We start from the raw sequence: 13817 nt of genomic DNA on the forward strand, positions 1-13817 counted from the left end.
CGTCTAACTTTGATAGCCTGCTTTGAGGAGGGAGGATGATTAGATGTCCATGGTGCCCTTCTGGACCACTTAAGGAGCATTTAAGGTGCATGACTGTGACTCCAGCCAGGAGCCAGGCCCTGAGGATGTGCTGAGAGGAGTAACCTCTGTCTCTGTCCCTGTCTTTGAGACTGTGGGGGTTTGGCAGTGCTTATTACAAACATATCTGGCACACAAGATTCAGAAAGAGAATGCCATAGCAAGGGTGCTACAAGACAAGGGGAGTCACTTTGGAATTGACTCGATGACTTGTGCAAAGAAAAGCTCCCAGCAGAGAGAATGCAGTCAGATGGAATGCCCACCTCTCCACTCTCCCCTCCCTCTACTCCTCTCAGCCCTGCTTCACATACTTCCACACAGCACAGCGCCACCCTGTAGCCAAAGCTAAGTTTCTCCAGACCTCAGGCCTCTACCCCTCCAGCCAGCACTCCCTAGGAGGGCTGGAACTGCCAGGGGAGAAAGAGAAGGAGAAAAGCATCTGAAACAACAGAAAGAGTTGGCCCCAGCACCAGGCGCCACACACCCAGGACACTGCCCGTTTTACAATCCAGAGACTGGCATGTCAGGACTCGTAGCAGTGAGCTGAGCAGATACTGACTCCCCAGCCCTGATTTTTGACCAGCGTGCTTTGCTCAACAGATGTGCACAGAACAAAAGCTAGGAACAAGCAGAAGAACGCACATATTTTTGTCCATGGAGTTCCATTTTAGTGAAGCAAGATAATGATAATAAATTAAAAATAAGAGTACAAAGTAGAATAATAAAATAAACTAAAATAAGCATAACTATATAAATGGCAAACAATATAATACTTGGTGATAAATAGAAAAATTCTTATATGACTGCAAAACAGCAGGAAGTTAGGGCATAGATAATTGAAAATGAGCTCAAGAACATGTGTAATGATCCCTCTCTCTGTCTCTGTCTCTCTCTGTCTCTCTCTCTCTCTCTCTCTCTCTCTCTCTCTCTCTCTCTTTTCCCTGGGAAATTCTTAAGTTCCATGTGCAGAAGGTGAGACAACAGAAGGGTAAACAGAAAAGAAGTTCTGGAAGGAAGGATGGAGACCTAAGGAGATATTTCAGAAGATACACAACTTGGAGGACTTTGTCATTCTGATTCAGAGTGAGAGTCCTTTGTGAAACTGCAGTGAATTGCTCTGAGACCCCAAAAGTTCATGTTTTAGAAATGATGACCCCATGCTAAGACAGCCCAAAGGGAGGTCAAAGTTGAAGATCTTATGTCCAATCTACTTGCATAAACTTAACACAGTTTAGAAGAATATAACATGATACAGAGCCTCTACCCTCTGTTTTCCACAGCACACTACACAAACTGCTTCATAATCTTTCACATGAAATATTTTAGAAGAGTACTAGTTGTCCATTCTCCCTAAAATCTATCAGCCTTCTATACCTCACTGTTTCCCATGTTCTTCACACAAATGCAAACTTGATCATGCCTTCTCCATCAGGTGAGACCAACAGTAGAGATTTGCCTAGAGATTTGTGCCCCTGTCCTTCCCAAGCTCCCAGCATGGTTCATCATCTGGCTGCTTCCTGCTTGTGAGGAAGGTTCAAAGACAACAGTCAGTGGTAATGGGGACAGGATCCTGCTGCACATTTCCTGAAGGGCTGCAGTGTCCAAAGCATAAGCAGCTTGGATTCACTTCTCTGCCACCCTTGATTTCAGGTTCACCTGGAGCCAATGATGGACATGTTTCTTCAAAGAAAATGTATGTAATTATTATTATTATCATCATTATTATTTATATATATGTTTATAGATAAAATAATATTTAGATTACATTGTAATGTATATTTTTATATATTATTGTATATTTATATATTTATGTATCACATACATATTTATATTATATATTTATTTATTATTATTTTGGAAAATGAAGCCTTTGATAATCTGAATTCCTTTTGATCATAGGAGTATTCACCCTGGCCACTCTTCAGGCTTGTGTTCATCAAACATTTTTAAAACTTGTGTCTCCATTGACAACATAATGGACAAGATGTGGCCATAGGTACAGCAGATAAGGACAATGAACATCTGCTCCATCACTTAAGGTCTTTAGTCCTCCATCTTTGGTGGATTTGGATGGGTGGGTGACGATAGTGAAGTCCCTGCTCAGCTGACCAGAGGGATTCTGCAGGGCTCTGTGTGTGGAGAACTCAGCTGCCCACCAGGCGCCCTGGAGGCTGCTGCACACTGACACTCCACGGGGACCACAGGAATGGAGAGCAGAGGCTCAGGCACAGGGAACTCATTGTCACCACAGCTTCCTGGCTGCCTGGCAGGTTTGTGCACGGGCAGCTGGTGACTCTGCAGGGCTGTGTCTTGGCTGCTGGCACAGAGATACAAGGCAGAATCCTCTGGCTCCAGGGACATGACATGAAGGTTTAAATGAGCTTTGTCTAGAGATTGAGGTGAGAAGCGACTTGGAACCGTTTCATTTACAGTCATTTCCTTATTATAGTAGCTAAACATCATCTTCAGTGATTGCTTGGAGTCCTGCTTATACCAGTACATAGCATTGTGACCAAGATTTTGCTCACATTTAAGGAACTGCTTCTTTCCTGTCTGTGCGAGGAGATATTTTGGAGTCTGGGAAACATCGGAGTCCAAGGGGCCTGTGAAAGAAAGAAGCAGAATCCAGGAAAATCCCAGGAGCTAGTCCTGAATCTAGGCAAGGTCAACAGTACCATGTCCCATCGGCCCAGGACTCACCTGATCCCAGGAGACAGAGGGCCACACAGCAGAGCAGCCTGGAGCCCATGGTAAGTCAGCCAGGTCAGGCCAGGCCCCAGCTCAGGATTTCAATCTGCAGAGTTAGAGCAGCTGCAGCCTCCACAGCTCTGCCAGGGGCCTTGCTGGTTACATCACAGCTGTGACACCTTCCCTGTTCTCAAGGTCTCCATGAACTCAGTCTCCTCCTCTTCCTGTCTTGAGCTTGCTCCTGTCCCAGCTGAGTATGGAACTTCTGGAAGAGGTGTGAGCTGGCTGGGCCTGCTGCCTCCAGGCTGGTCTGACAGCCATTCCTGCACCAGCAGCTCCCTCCCTCCCTCAGAGCCCCAGGAGGAACCACCTCTGCCCTTCCCCTCCTTTTCCGGACAGTGTCAGAATGAGGCTGGTTTTCCTGCTCTGGACCCTTCCTTTGCCTTTCCAGTAATGCTGGAGGACCCCACTCACATCATGTCTCCCTTCAATGTCTGCTTAGGCTCAGTGGCCCCTGGACCACTTTAGGCGTGGGCAGGAGATTGCCCTGAGTTCTCACCCAAACAGCTGCAGCCATTTAAGTTGCCTGAATGTGATGACTGTCAGGAGCACTCTGTTGATGTGCCTTGAGGGGACTAAGCTGCAACCCTGCTGCCTGCAATGTTCTCTTTAGAGAGGCAGAGCTGAGTGGTGCTCTGCTTGAAGAGAAGACACCCAACTGCAAATTATGGACATTGGTCATGATTTTGCTGTCTGATATTTAAACCTCTTTCTACATCTGTGCTGAATTTTCCGTCTCTGGGGGATAGGCGTGTGCCAACTCTTCCATTCTAGAAATGGAATGGAAGAGGCGCATGACTGCCTCTGCTCTGGGTGACTTCCAGGAGACCACAGCTGCACCTAGCACAGCGGTTTCCTTCCACTGGATCCCTAGGAACTCAGGAGGCTACTGTGCTGGGTGGACTGGCAGAACAGGTGGAGGGAGGATCTCTCCTTCCCAGTCACATCAAGTGCGGTCACCTTGGCACAGAACCCCAGGAAGAGCCTGGCATCACCAGATTCTGCCTCTCCTCACTGGGGCTCAAAGTGAGCTTCTAGATCTGCAGGGGACCAGAGGCCAGGCATCCTGTCCATTCTGCCCAGATGTCTGCTGAGTCCTCTGCCTCTGACCCTGAAAACAATCCTTTTTCTTGCAGTCAACATATGAAAATCAGTATACACAGCAATTCATGCAATCATTTGTCTGCAGTTGGACCTGCAGCTACAGAAATTCAGATCTAAGCCCAAAGGAGCATCCTGTTACAGGTTTGTACTTCGTCTTTATAAGTATTCAGGTTAAGTTATTGACCTATTGAAAATACATCTAGCCACATAAAATATTTACATTTATCATTTCTACTGTCTTATGGATCATAAATGTTTAATCTACAGTTCACTGAAAACAACACCACAAATTCAATACACTAATATGATGCATAGGCATTATTTATTAAGTTTGAAAATGACTATAAGTCATGTTATTTTTGTTATTGGAAATGAGGTATAGATGATTGGTAGAGGAGGGAGTAAGAAAAATCCAGGAGAATTCTGAATTCCCAAACCTTGAGTTAAAGTTACTCAATTTTAATATTTAGTTGCCTGATGTTCCTGCTGGGAGCAGTGATGCACATCTGTAGGCCCAGAGACTTGGAAGGCTGGAGAGAAAGGCTGGCCAGTTTGACGCTAGTCTCAGCAATGTAATGAGACCCTGTCAAAAATATCTTTAAAAAGTATATATTTATAAAGGGCTGGGGACATAGTCATGTAGTCAGTGGTAAAGGGCTTCTGGGTTCAATCCCCAGAACTAAAAAAAAAAAAGTGTGTTTCTGCATTTTCTGGTGTTTAATAACTTCTAACAGATTTTGAAAATGTCTCATAACACAAAAAAGTTAGTAAAATTTGATTTTGGTGTAGAAACATGAGGCTTCTTAATGGATTCCTTTGCTCATTTCAAGGTGAACTGCAAGATCAACCTTCACAAGTGGGATCTGTTTTCCTGTTCAACAGTTTTCCTGGACTTTTATTTCAGGCATGTGGTTGAATAAACATGGCACCATAGAGAAACATTTGGAAGCTCCCTTCTCCTGCAGGACCATTAGAGCCACCACCATAGAATATAACTTTGCTGCATTCTTAGATTACAAAGAAGAGAGAGAAGTTCCAGATTTTTTTTTTTAAATGAAACACCTGCCTTGAGACAAAGTGAAAAGTCCCAGCTCTGATCTTCATGATGGATGGAGCTTAGAACCAAGTTGCTCTATCTTTATGATATGAAATTATATGGAATTATATATAATTATAATATGGAATTATCTGGTGTTTTGGCAGTTGGACAATTCTAGATTTCATGGGTCTTTCGAGGTGGAGACAGGGGTGAGAAGTAGGGTTCAGAGGGGAGAGATTGCTGCTATTTTAAGGAACCGTTTCTTTTCCAGAAAGGAAATGACCTGCCATTACTAGAACAGCCTGTTCTAAGATCACAAAGGACCACCCAGTAAATGAAGAAGAGGAACACCATTTCTAGTTCAATTTCCTGGTATCTGGAGTAAGGGAACACTGGCCTTTCAAGATCATTGCCACAGGGCTGGGTTGGATAGGGCTGAACTGAGCTGAGACTGGTCCCCAAGCCTCTCTAACTTCCCTCAGGCACAGGTCCCCCATCTGCACCTGCCTGAGTCTCCAGACCTCCTCAGCTCAAACCCTCCTCCTTCTGGTCCCAGGCTGCTCCCTTGCAACCATCTGACAGTCCAGGCTGTTGGCTGACACAGCAACACCTGCTCTTCACTGCAAAGGGCATAGCTGGGCCCATAACAGCCCACACCACAGCACTGACCTCAGCTCCTGCAGACCACATTTTTCCCAGATGTATGAACCCAAACTTCCTCTTAACCCTCTCCCATCCAGAGCACTCTCTCAGGCCCTGCTCAGAGTTTGCTAGATCTCTACAGAGTCACAGCTCCCCCTTGTGGCTGCAGGGTCAGGAGTACTAGGACTTGGTCCTGCTGCACACCAAGAGCAGCATGGTGGTAAGGGTCTTAGAAACAGAGACCACATGGGAGGGGAGAGGATGGTAATCAGTTCCTGCCCTTTCTCAATCCAGTCATATTTCTCAAAATGCCCCCTTTTGAAGAACCCCGTGCCCCTTGTGTGAGCAAAGCAGGGAGAGAATTCCCCAAGGTCAGGCTTCAGGCAATCAGATAGAAAAGGGCCACTGCAGGCTATTGGAACAGTGATTTCATTGTCTTTGAGGCACCTCAGCCTTAGAAACAACTTCCACAGGAAGAGAAGGAGCCTCCACCCCAGCAAGACACCAGTGACCAGGACTCCCTCTGCCTCTCAGAGGGAGGCCAAGCATATGGTCCAGGCCCACACCAGAAGGTAAGCCATGTGGCAGAGGCACCTCCAAGGGACTTCAGAACCTGGGGATGATAAGCCCAGAGATGGGGACTGAGAGAGAACTGTTGAATAGCTTCTCAGTGTTAATGATTTGGTGATTTGGGGGGAAATATCAGAACCAAAGATTCTACATAGAATAGCAGGTTCTAGCTGTTGTCTATTAGAGACTGTGTGCTTTGTATCTCTTGGGGACATTTGTAAATGTGTAAGGGCATTTTGATTCCCCAAATTATCAGATAGTTTTCTTTTTTTTATTAGTTAAACATGACAGTACAATGATCTTGACATATCATACATTTGCATCAGATGGGGTATAATTTCTCATTTTTCTGAGTGTACAGGTTGCAGAATCATATTGGTCATACAGTCACGTATATATATAAAGCAGTAATAATGTCTATTTTATTCTGCTGCCCTTCCTATCCCCCCTTCCCCTCCCTTCCCCTTCCATCACTTCTCTCTACCCAATCTAATGTGACACACTTCTTTTTTTTTCCACTCACATCATCATACATGTATTCTGTATAATGATGAGGGTCTCCTTCCATATTCTGTGCAATTCCCCTTCTCCCTCCCTTTCCCTCCCACCTCTCTTCCCTATTTAGTGATAATCTTCCTCTCATGCTCTTCCTCCCTACTCCATTTTGAGTCACCCCCCCTTATATCAGAGAAGACATTCGGCATTTGTTTTTTTAGGGATTGGCTAACTTCACTTAGCATAATCTGCTCTAATGCCATCCATTTGCCTGCAAATGCCATGATCTTGTTATTTTTTGGTGTGAGTAATATTCCATTGTGTATAAATGCCACATTTTTTTTATCCATTCATCCACTGAAGGGCATCTAGTTTGGTTCCACAGTCTAGCTATTGTGAATTGTGCTGCTCTAAAGATTGATGTGGCTGTGTCCCTGTAGTATGCTGTTTGTAGGCCTTTTGGGTACAGTCAGAGAAGAGGAATAGCTGGGTCAAATGGTGGTTCCATTCCCAGCTTCCCAAGGAATCTCCATACTGCTTTCCAAATTGGCTGCACCAATTTGCAGTCCCACCAGCAATGTATGAGTGTACCTATTTCACCGCATCCTCGCCAGCACTTGTTGTTGTTTGACTTTATAATGGCTGCCATTCTTACCAGATAGTTTTCAAAATTCAAATACTGTTGAGGAAACCCTCTCTCAAAATGGAAGTGTTCCATCCCAAATATCAGCTGAACCCTTTGATAAACATTGACAGAGTGAAGACTTAAAATGACAGAAATTAACGAGCCCCACATTTTTAAAGAACCTGGAGAGGCCTGTTTTCTAGGAGCTATTTTCTAGTAAGACATTTCACAGATGGGCAACACCAACATTTGGAGATAATAGATGAAGTGATAATATTTAACATGAGGTTTCTAGAACAAGTGATAGGCTTCTTCCCTCCTTCCGCTCTTCAGGCTACTTCCACCCCAAATACAAACAGACTCAAATGCACTCCAACTTTAAAGCACATAAAACTGGGTTTTAGTGTAGTACATTAGATTGTTTCAGAAAAATACTCCTAGTCATCTAGAAAATATGATATTTTATATTTAAAATATAAAAGGTTCACATTGGACAGCATTTAGTGCTAATGGAGGTGCTAAGGACGCGATAGACTAATGTTTCAAGGAGAAAAGATAAATCTGATGAACCGTTTTTTCCTTTTAAGCCATTTTCCAATTTAATATCCTCAGTAAAACAGCTGATGCAGGAAGACACTGAGGGCATGTGAGGCTGAGAGGAGTGTCCATCAACTTTCTGGTTCATAGCATAACCATTATGTTCAGTGACTGCAGGAGAACACCCTGGTAAAGATCCCAGGTCTTGGCCTGGGTTCAGGAGCAGGGGTTCACCTAAAAGGAGCACAAATGTAATTTGAAGGTGTGGGGTTAAAAATGGTTTCAAACTGGGTCCTGGTGATAGTTTACAACTCCCCAAATGTATTAAAACACATTCAGTTGCAAACTTGAAATGGGTCAATATTAAGTTTTGTGAATTTCACTGCAATGAAGCTGTTAAAAATCTTCTAGACATTATGTTTGGAACTTAAATAGGTACACCCTTGGAGCAAGAATGGGAAGTCACCACAAAGGCAGAAACCAGCTTCAATCCATTTCAAACATGAACTAAATTAAGGTGACCTGTGCCCCCTACATGTCCTTGCTACAATTTCTAAAGAAAAGCAAAAAATATGTCTCTTCTGAAGATGAAATAATTTGGAGTCTCACTGCATCTACAGTTTTTCAAATGCAATATATTGCATTCCAATAATTACCTAGTGTAGGAGGAAATATGATCATATGATCAAAAAAACAAGAAAACAGACAAAAGGAATTGACTACCGGAATTCCCCTTCACCTTTTGATACTCCTTCAAGAACATTCATAAATGGGCTTTTTTGTTTTTTTTTACCACCTCTTAACTTCTTTGTGCATAAGAAGTGAAGCACATGCACACATCAATGAGAATAGATCATCCAGTCTGTAGGCACAATTTTAATGCTTTTATTATTGTCAAAAATTTAAATATAGCCAGGAATGGTGGTGTGACCCTGCAATCCTTGTTGCTTTAGACGTTGAGTCAGGAGAATTGCGAGTTCATAGCCAGCCTTAGCACACTTGTGAGACCCTATGCAACTTAGGGAGACCCTGTGTCTAAATGAAATAATAATCATAATAAAAAATGGCTTGCCATGTGCCACAGTGATTAAGCAACCCTGGGTTCAATCCCTGGTAACCATTCTCCCACAAAAAATAAAAAATAAAAAACTTAAATAAGCTTAAAGGATAGAAACAATCCAAAATAGCAAGCTCATGAAATTCCAATGCATAGATAGATGATCTTACAGACCTAAGGACACTCACCCCTGTTAGAACATGCTTTACGAGCATAAGGATCTTTATGGTTCATTGCACCATGCAAAAGGGCACAGAAATTGCGCCATTTTCTTTCCAGGTAGAAAACAGAAAAGGAATGCAATTTAAAAATATATAAAAGATTTCATCAGTTTATTATGGACTCTAGTAGAATAAGGAAGGAAGTGAGTACATAAGCAGGTGAAACCCAGTGCCATTTGCAGAAGATGCATATTAGTGGTCCTAATGGGGTGTAGCACTGCTGATCAGGTAGCATTAGAGAGGAAATGAGAAGACTGTGGAAGGCAAATATGAGATTCAAGAGGGCTGTTTTGCAGGCTGTCCAAATCATGTCTCATTCTAAGTCTGAAAAATGAGAATGGAAGTGAATAACTGAGATGGGTTGGAGGAAGTGATCATTGGAATTGAACAAGCAAAGAAACTGAGAGGCCAAAGCATCAACTAGATACTGGAAGCCATCAAGGAAGCTGGGAGCTGTAAGGTAGAAGAGCCAAGAAACAGTACAGAAGACATGATGAAAAGCAAAAATGGGAGATAAGGACTGCGTACTCTGGCTGCACAATGTTAGGTTTACCTAACCACACAGAAGCATTGTCTTTGACATCTGCCTCTGTATTGGACACAGTGGCTCTTGTGAAAAAGTTTTGAAGCATCAGGAGCCAACTCCCAGTGTCCAAAAGCTTCCTGATGTGATGCATGAATGTCATCTGTCCTTACTTGCCCAGGTCAGGTACACCACCGAACCCCTACCCTTCCGGAGATAGGACAGCAGCCTAGGACGACTGCTGAGAGGCTGGGAGACACAGAAGGGAAGCGCCAAGGTTTCTGCATCTGTACAGGGTGATTCTGCAGCACTGTGGGTAAGCTGGTGGCACAGAGGTACACAGTTGAGTCCCCAGGTGCTGTGGGCTGGATCTTGAGGGTGGAAAAGGTCTCAGGCATGGCAGCTGAGAACCGATCCTTGGGCATTCCACCATCATCATTAAGGCATCTGCTATGGAAGTAAGTCAGCAACTCCAGCTTCTGCCCCACTGTCTGTCTGTACCAGAAAAGGTTCATGGTCTGAAATTGAGTCACACCTCCGAGTTACTGCTTATCTTTTCTGTGCCACTCATGCCTGGGTGTCTGGGTAACTCCAGGATCCATAGATTCTGAAGAGACACAGAAGCAGGGCACAGATTACAAATCAAAACTGCAGTTATACATAAAAATGTCCAGAAATTCAGATTCATTATATCTATGATCTCACCTTCTCTTAAGAAACAATGAACCACAGAGTAAAGAATCCTGGTGACCATGGCAAGGTGTGGAAGGAGGAGGCTTCACCCACAGAAAACCTTGTGAGCATGAAGAGTGCAGTTGAGGATTCTAGGACCTCTTTTCTCACCAGCATAGAATGTGGCCTGGCAGTGACATCATTGTCTCTGTCAGGACTGTGAGGACTTCCTTCCAAAGATGAGCATTGATCCTCTACAGAAGATTGACCAAAATAAATTATAGTTACTCTGGGATGTGGTGGGCTCTTTCAAACCCCAAGGTCTCCACCAGATGCTACCTCTCCTAGCCCTGTGCTGCAGTGACTATCACATGTCACATCTCCCACTCTACCTGATGGGTCCTGTTGGATATCTCCACCTGGATGTGCCTGTAGCAGCTCATGATCAGGATATCAATAAATTACCTTTTGAATTTCAAGAAATTGATTTTTCCTCTCCTCCGAGAATTCTATCTCCCAGACACACAAAACCAAAATGATTCATTTTTTACTTAGGAACTTCCCAAGACTCCCCCTTAAGCCTTTGGCTTTAGTCATGAAAAAGAGCAGATACCCTGGGAGTTGGGACTATGCTAGTTTTATTCTTGGTGAAGGCTAAAGACTGGCATTCTTGTGCTGCAGGGCCTACCCCAGCCCAGAGCACAGGGCAGACTATAAATTCTGTTAATACTTTAGGCGTATTGTGAACAGAATAATTGGGCTTTTAACTTTTCCTAAAGCACTTCAATAAAGCACTCTGCAGTTGCGTCTAATCTTACAACTAGCAAAGGTTTTCAATGATTAACATCTGACATTGAACAATGAGATACCAAGATTAACTCTTTCAGGTGGGGAGAAGGAAATATGAGAAATGGCCAGGTGCTTACATTATGGATTATACAGTTTCTGTTCATAGAGTTGACAGAGCATACTAGGCCTGTGTCTTTGATGTTGGCACAGAGATACAGCCATCCTATGCCCAAAACTGGGCCATATGTCCTTCAAAAGAGAAGACATGTGATCAACTCTCTTAGGAGATAGGCAGTGAAACTGTCATGATGTGGAGAATCAGCTGTGTTCATGTCTTCTTGGCCTAGAGCATATTTGTGCCAATGTGTGTGAGTGTATGTGTGTGTGTGTGTGTGTGTGTGTGTGTATGTGTGCGCGGGCGCACACCTGCACATGTGTACATTCTGTTCTATCTTGTCCTGTCTCCCTGGCCAGGTGTCTTGAGGATCTGCAGCATCCAGGGACCCTGGCATGAAGAAGGCAGAAGCTGGATCCAGGGATTGGGGAGAAGATGGTACCCCTAACCCAGGGATATCACTTTGTACCAGGACCCAGTATTCCAGGATGGGAAAACTCTACCTGCACCCAGGGCTGATGTCTAGGGTATGAGGAGCATGAAAGAGGAACGGTGAGCAAATAAGAAGTTCAGCCCATGACTGGGGCATTGCTTTCCTTGGTACTTTGATCCTTACTAGGGGAAAGCATACTGTGGCCAACCTGGGCCCTGAAATTGTTTTTTTCTGGTGATTCAGTACACTTGTAGGTTTCTGAAGTTGAGAGCCCCTCTGACTCAGAACAACTGCACTGTCTGTCTCTGGGCCCTGACTTGAAATCTCAGAGCATCACAGTAGGACGGACCCGGCCTGTGTTACAGGAAAGCCCTTTCCATCAGCTCTGATGGGAACCGTCTGTGGGCTGCTTTTCCTACACTGGGGCACACAGCTGTCCCACCAGCTCCTTTTCCCTGGTGTCCTATGCAAGCCTGGAGGTGGCCTGTGAAGCATGCACAGAGGGCCACAGAGGTGCCTTTCCACACCTCATTCAGTCACCAGCTCACAGCTGCCTCAGTGGTCCCCCTTCAATTACAGAACAAGATCCTCCTTGTCATCAGGGCACTCCTACAGCAGGAAGAGAATTTTGTGGTTACACTGTCACAGAGAAGTGTGCTGCCCTCCTGTCTCCATGGCTATGTGGAGTGGCAGGACAGGGTCTGCCCCTCAGCAAACAGCTCTGTGGGTTTATGAGACTGCAGCAGGAGGTGGGAATCATTGCTCCTCCTCTTTTCCATATGTGTGCATCTCCACCAAAGAAAGACCTCTGTTAATCTTACTTTATTGTGCTGCTGCAATACTACTGGCTGCTTTTTTAAGGCATTCCAAATTGCTTAAAAATCCCATGTTCACTATTAGTTTTAATTAATTTGCACAAGAATACAAGGCTTTTGAGTCCCACCTTTCTTTTTCTGGTGTTTGCCTAGAAGCCACAAGTATGGTTTATGGTGCAGAAACCAGGCCTGAGCCTTCCATTAACTCCCCCTGCCAGACAGTTCTCTGCTCCTCTGAAGTCACTGAGTGATGGAAGAGCCACAGTGTCCCATAGTGGCCAACGGGCAGGCTCCCTAGAGTAGCCCTTTGCCATGATCATGGATGAATGATGCTGTGTTCCCCTGGTTCAGAGGAATGAGGGTAGAGTCATTGGGGTTTTAGGTCCAAGAGCACCACCATTCTTTCTGGTCCAACATCAAAAACACTTGAGAGAGGAATGTTGAGCTCAGAGAAACTAAAGTCCAAACATCTGCCTTGGTGCTGGGATGGGAGGGGTTCACCTATGCAGCTGTGGCTGGCCAGTGTCCCTCTGAATTGAGCATGTCAACCCTTGATCCTCCTGTTCTATAGTGGCCAACTCTCCTCCTGAATGAAGAATCTGCTGCTAGTTGTGCTGTAATTCTGTGCAGGAGACTGGAAAGCATCTTCCTCACAGGTGGTAAAAGAGGGCCTGAGCTGAGCATGCCCAGTTCCTTCCTTCAACATCACAATCAGATCACTGGGTTTTCCCACTAGAGAGAGGAGGGAGGGGAAGAAACACTGCTCCAGAGGATCCCACCCCTCCCATCCAGGGCAGGTCTCCAGACAATTATCATTTTCCCTAAGATGCTCAAAGCTTGCATGGCCCTCACACCTGGGACTCATCCATTACAGGGTGGGCCAGGAGAGGGACAGGCTGTGAGGACGGCACTGCTCCCACCTCCTGGAGGTGTCTCCTTCAGAATCAACTGCTGCTCCCCTGAATACAGCTCTGGCCACAGAACACGTGAAATGGTTCATGACAGTGTGGCAATTAAGTTCCTAGGCCACCCTGGCTGAAAGGCTCAGAATTAGTTTTCTAGTCACCTTTTCTTCCCTAATATGCCTTGCTATATTTCTCATTTTGATGAAACAAAGATCCTTTGACAAGCTTAAAGGACGCCTACTGAATCACCAATGATAAAATGCCAACACCAGAGCCGCCTCGAATTGGACTATGTACCACTTCTCCCACAAATTCCTTTCAAAGACCAAAGGGAGGCCAATCTAATCCTCGACTCTCTCTCTTCTCAATCTCATGTGTTCCAGGCATTGAACAGTGTTTGTTTGCATTGCAGGTTTTTTTTAATTTCTATTAGAATGATACACTTTAAT

Source organism: Marmota flaviventris, chromosome 1 (assembly GCF_047511675.1).
Source record: "Marmota flaviventris isolate mMarFla1 chromosome 1, mMarFla1.hap1, whole genome shotgun sequence".
In the NCBI taxonomy this organism is placed as follows: Eukaryota; Metazoa; Chordata; class Mammalia; order Rodentia; family Sciuridae; genus Marmota; species Marmota flaviventris.